This window comes from Schistocerca nitens, chromosome 9 (assembly GCF_023898315.1).
Source record: "Schistocerca nitens isolate TAMUIC-IGC-003100 chromosome 9, iqSchNite1.1, whole genome shotgun sequence".
Taxonomy (NCBI): Eukaryota; Metazoa; Arthropoda; class Insecta; order Orthoptera; family Acrididae; genus Schistocerca; species Schistocerca nitens.
In genome coordinates, this window is record NC_064622.1 from 328,202,479 (window position 1) to 328,208,478 (window position 6,000).

The 6,000-nt window shown below is 35.3% G+C and overlaps 1 protein-coding gene across 2 annotated transcripts in view; it reads left to right on the forward strand.

The window, feature by feature from the left end:
• The window catches only part of LOC126203809 (anoctamin-5-like), a 288,957-nt gene extending 286,362 nt beyond the window's left edge, over positions 1-2,595 (forward strand). For both annotated transcript variants that reach the window (XM_049938177.1, XM_049938176.1), the window contains exon 18: positions 1,293-2,595. The gene's annotated coding sequence lies outside the window, so the exon portion shown is untranslated. The remainder of the gene's footprint in view (positions 1-1,292) is intronic.
• Positions 2,596-6,000: the final 3,405 nt, after the last annotated feature.

The window sequence follows — 6,000 nt, forward strand, 5'->3', positions numbered from 1 at the left end:
CAAGAGAGGTAGCCAGCCTACCTACGGACGTGCTTCGTTCTACTGTGCAGAATGCAATCCTGCACTTTCAGGCTCTTCTGGACACTGATCAGCACCATATTGACCCCTTTTGTAGCAGTAATGGTGTAATGTACCATAGCATAACATTAAAAGTGTTTCAGTTGAACTGATTCTGCATTATTTCTCTTCCTCATGTCCTTGATACTAATGCTACCAAGTTTGGTACTAGTAAGGTAACTAGTTTCCATGTTACAACACATTAAATAGGGAAAGAATGATAATAATCACCAGGTATATGAAACAGTTATTTATGTAAAAAGTAACCATGCTGCATTGTTAAACAGAGGTATCCATAACTATAACACAATAAATAAAAATGATTGTCATATTGAAGGAGACTGGCTCAAATTAACTGACAAAGAGCCTTTAGAAGCAGGATGGCTTCTATAAAACAATTTGCCTAAAAGATAATACAAATATGTCCGTTTTCAAAAATAAATGTCACTTGATTAAAACTTGTCCATACAGTGTTACAGAATACCTTGAAGCCAAAAATTAACATAAATTTTCATATGTAACCATGCAAATATATAAAAATGTTCTGAATGTATAACCTGAAGTTAAACTTTGATAATTATGTGTGTATATATATATATATATATATCAATGTTTTTTTTAGATGCTTGTGTGTTAGTGGCTATTTTTGAAGAAATCAGCCATTTTACTGATATAAGCATGTAGTTGTGTAATTTTAAGAGTTGTAATTTTTCATACTTCATGTAAACACGGCGTTTCCAATACCATTGTACAGAATGGTCTATGGACATAAATAAATAAAATAAAAAATAAATAAATGTATGTAGATGTAAATGTAGTGGATGTCTTCTTTTTTGTAGTATCATGACTTTCATACACACCATTGGGTTTAAAAAGGGGCCTTTTTATTCTTAGGAAATACTTCAGAGAGAATATATATATTGTGCAGTAGATTTAAATTCCTTAATGTGCATAAGCACAAATGAATAAGAGATATTAGTAGCTTTGTATAAAAGAACGACAGAGTTGAGAAACAAAGTAAGTTAGTAGAAAAATGCAGCATATGTGATTAGTGACTTAAATTATCTAAGAAAGGTATATAACATACAGAAGAAATTTATGGCAGCTAACTTATTATGTTATTAAGATCATTAAATAGTTCCACACACTTACACAAATTTGCACTGGTTTCTCTATCACATATGAGCTCTTTAGTTTTTGCACTTACATCCACTAATACATACCTCTTTTTTCAGATCTGCTGATGTGATGGACATTCACTGTATCCTGCTACAAACTATGTCTCAGTTTACTCATGAGAAAATATTGCATTTTAAAGGACATTTTTAAAAAAGACAATTATTTACTTGTATTGATTTGTACCAGAGAATAAGAAATAACAAGGAGATTCGAGAGAATGAATATCCTTCATTGTGGCTAAATATGTTGTTGCTGATTGTATCCAGCCACACAGGGACTTCTGCAAAACTAAAAGTTGTCATAGACATAGGATCTATTAATTTGAACCCAAATCCAGTGGTCTCATGTTGCAGTTATGGAATCTAATCTACCTGTTTTTTTCCGAAGTTTTCATGAAGTAACTCCTCAGCACCCACCGATTGTATTTTGTGGTAGAATCACTAAGAAAACATGTATTTATTTTCATATTATTGAGGAAGTAATTATATATGTGATATTACCTTGATATTTCTTCGTGTTCATTTCTTAAGTATGTTAAAACTTACAGAACACTTGTCAGAATTAAATGTTGCCAGACTTCTTCCTTATAATAAGAAATAGTAAGATATGTTACTTGACTAGGCACCATAATAAATACAGACATCTGTTGTCTGTAATAATTTTATTCCCGTGGAAGAAAGACAGTAAACATATTTATAATGTATTGTTGCTATCAGAGGATGGGATGCATTCCAGTGTACCATTATATTTGAAACAGAAGATGAAAGTTTACTTACTTGTTACTAATGCAAAAGAAATGAAATGTTACGGCTAGAAAAAAAAATTAAAATGTGCTGTTGGATATCTGGCACTTACTTAAAGTGTTTTTACCTGAATAAAGGGAAATTAAAATGTGAGGAAAAGGATAAGATCTTCAGTTACAGAATAAACATTGATACGTAGTACAATACAGTACATGTATTAATGAGTTGTTGATACTCAATAGGTTAAAAATAAAGGCACAAAGTGAAAGTTCCTTCGTAAAGAAAATGATACAAAACAAAAAAGATAGAGAGATTGTGAGAAAAGGGTGGGTAGTGTGCACCAGGGGAAGTTGCAGTGGCAAAACATTGACTGATAAGTAAGTATTTCTCTTCTGTTCCACATATATTCATACTAATTTTTCATTTGGAATTAACTATTTAATTATGTGGTTTTATTTCATATTGCTTACCAACTTTGTGAATATTTATGAGAAACATGTACATACAAATGAAGGCCTGCTGTGTAGATTACTCAATTTTTTTTGCAAGTTATGTCTCAAATATACTTATACCATAATTACAGCATCAAGCTTCTTTTTGATTTATAATCTTTTATATTCAGTCTCAAACTTTTTTAAGAGTTAGATAAACATCATGATAAAAAGGTGTTTGCTGTGAAATATGTTACACTGCTGGTAGACATGTAAAAATAAAAATTATTAACCTCACTTTTTGAACTGTTAGCTCCTTCCCCATAGGGTAAATGGTTTCCTGGAACTCAGCCTTCTCAGTGATTATTGGGAGAGTCCTTAAGCACTGTCAGTTCTGCTTCACTTTCAATTCTCTTCAATTGATGGATCAAGAACCCTTTCCCACCAATATGGCTAACTGCAGGTAACCATTGTAGGGCTGTAATTTTGATGCATCCACTGATGATAGGGATTACATTGTATAGTTTGGCATTAGTTTCTTCACAAGGGGATACTGAACCACACAGTGAAGCAGTATTCCATGACAGAATATAGTAGTCCTAGGGCAGGACCTCTCACTGTGTAAACACATTCTCCCCATCTGCTGCCAAGCAGTTTGTGTGGGTTATTGTTGTGTGTGTAGACTTTAGCTACTGTTGATTCTAGATGTTTTCTAAGAGACAAGGAGCAGTCCTTATGAGGCCAAAGTACATAGGAAACCAACATGGGGCAGCACTTCATTTTTGTTGTGAAAAGCAAGGTCCCTTGCAATATTATGTCTTAGAGAAGATCCCATTGTTGACTATACATTTAAAAAAAAAAATACTGTACCAGAAATGAGAACACAATTGGAATGATGAATCAAGTGATTAAGTTATTAAGAGATATCTCTCTTACAAGGAACACCTAGAGTGTGATGTTGTAATTTCAATCTTTATTTAAAGCTCATTTGAAACTGTTGTGTTAACAATTATCACAAGAAAAATATTAGATACTATTTATTCGTCATGTGCATCAGGAGAGTGATGGAAAATGAGTGTTCAGGAGGCGTAGAGATCAACCTTCTATGGGGTATATGTATTACACTGCTCAAAATGGACATTGCTGACGTTCAAGAAATGTTCAAAACAAACCATTATCTTGCACTATGAACACCAAGTGAAAAATGGTGCACCACAATAATCACAAAGGTTCACACTATCAATATCGAAGGCAAACTCCTAGCAAATTACAAACCATGCAGGGCGTTCAGATGGCATCACTCTTAAAGAATGCATGTAGGATGAAATGGATGTAAGGGGCTGATGAGAACTGATGGCATGCAACAGAATGCAAGACAGTCTGCTGTGAAGCTTAACATGAAATGGACTATTCTTCAAGGCAGAGCTGCACATAGTGTAATAATGTTTTATAGACATGCAAAAAGCACACATGTAGAGGCTGAATTTGTCCAGTGGTTCTAGATCTTATGAATTGCAATGTCACACAGTCTTCAAGAGGGATAGTTTTCTTAAGGAAGTATGATTTTTATACGCAGACCATCTACTGGCCAAAAGCAGTGCTTGTACCATAGTCATAGTTGTCTGATGCTGATTTTTCCACTGTTGCTTGTTATGACGTAAATATTCCTTACTGCTCCTGCTGGATCATGCACATCAATGAAGAAGCATAGGGGGCAGAGCACCTCCAATTTCTCACAGCACAATAAATAACTTTCCAGCCAAGATGATGCTGTCATTTACCATCTTTTTAAAGTCATCAGATGATCAAAACCAATTGCAAAATGATTTATACGATATCTGTGTGGTGTGAAAAGTGCCAATTGACTCTAAATAACGAAAAGTGTACTAAAATGAAAATGTGCTAAAATGAAAAGTGTACTAAATTTTGGTTACATGATAATTCACACAAATTGAAAGAATGTAAATTAATTAAATATTTAGGGATTACATTTATGAATAACATTATAGATAATGTTCTGGGAAAGCAAACCGAAGACTTTGATTTGTCAGCAGAACACTTAGAAAATGCAACAGGTGTACTAAAGAAACTGCTTATGCTATGGTCATTTGCCCACTTCTGGAGTATTTGTGTGCAGAGTGGGATTCACAACAGATAGAATTGGTGGAAGACATTGAAAAAGTTCAAAGAAGCGGAAATAGAAGAGAGATTGTCATGGATATGATACACGAATTTGTGGTGTCAATCATTAAAAAAAAGACTTTTTTGTTGCAGAAGAATATTTTCATGAAATTCCAATTTCTCCTCAGAGTACAAAGATATTTTATTGGTATTCACCTACTTAGAAAGAAATGATCATCATCATAAAATAAGATAAATTACAAATTGCATTGCAAAATTCAAGTGTTCATTTTTCTCACATACTGTTCAAGAGTGCAATGGTAGTAAAATAGCTTGAAGGTGGTTCAATGAACATTCTACCAGGAACTTAACTGTCTGTGGATTTTGATTTGTATTCTGTGCACCAAGACAGTAAAGAAACTTTATGAGATTTTGCAAGATTGCAGTTTGGAATCAGAAGACTAATTGACTGAAATTTTAAAGGAAGCAAAATATACATGACTTTTCTGGAAACTGGCTTCCCTTGCTTTTAATACTCGCAAATATAAAATAAAAATCTCTACATTGGCTGCCCCACTTTGTTGATGCACAGTTGGTCTTTTACTCTTTTGATTATAAACAATATTATGAACAGGGTAGATTGCTACTCACCATAAAGATGACATGTTGAGTTGCAGACAAGCATAATGAAAAGACTGGTACACATTGAAGTTTTGGCCAAAGCCTTCTTCAGAGAAGAAAACACGCACACATTCACACAAGCAAGCACACCTCATGCACACATGACTGTTATCTCTCACTGCTCCCATCAGAATGCAATGGTGTCATGCTGAATGAAAGCATCTGTCTGGAGTGGGGCAGGATAGTTGGAAGGTTAGCAAAGTACATGTGGTGGGGAAAGGAGTCAGCACTGCCTAGCGGAGCATGCAGGGACTGACGGCAGTAGAGCAAGGCTGTCACACACAGCATCAGGTGACTGTGGATGAAGAGGAATGGTAAACAGAAAAGGAGAGGAGCAGAGAAGGTAAAAAGACTAGTGGATACATTGGCAAAGAGTGGAATTGGAAGCTGAAGAGGAGAGAAGTAGAGAAGGAAAAAAAGACCAGTGGGTGCACTGGCAGAGAGTGCACTGGCTGAGAGTACGTGGACATCAATTGAGAGGAAGTGATACGACAGAAGGGGTAGAAACTCTTGGGTGGAGGACAGTACATTACTGTAGGTTGAGGCTGGGATGACTGGGAGCAGAGAATGTGTTGTAAGAGTAATGGCTATGTGCCCAGTTCATAAAAGCTGGTGATAGAGGGGATGATACAGATGCCCCGGGTTGTGAAGCAGCCTTTGAAATCAAGCATGTTACATTCAGCTGCATGTTGTGGCCAAAGGGTGGCTCACTTTGCTCTTGGCCTTAGCTTGGCTGTGACTATTCATGCTGGTGGGCAGCTAGTTGGTGGTCATACAATATATAAAAA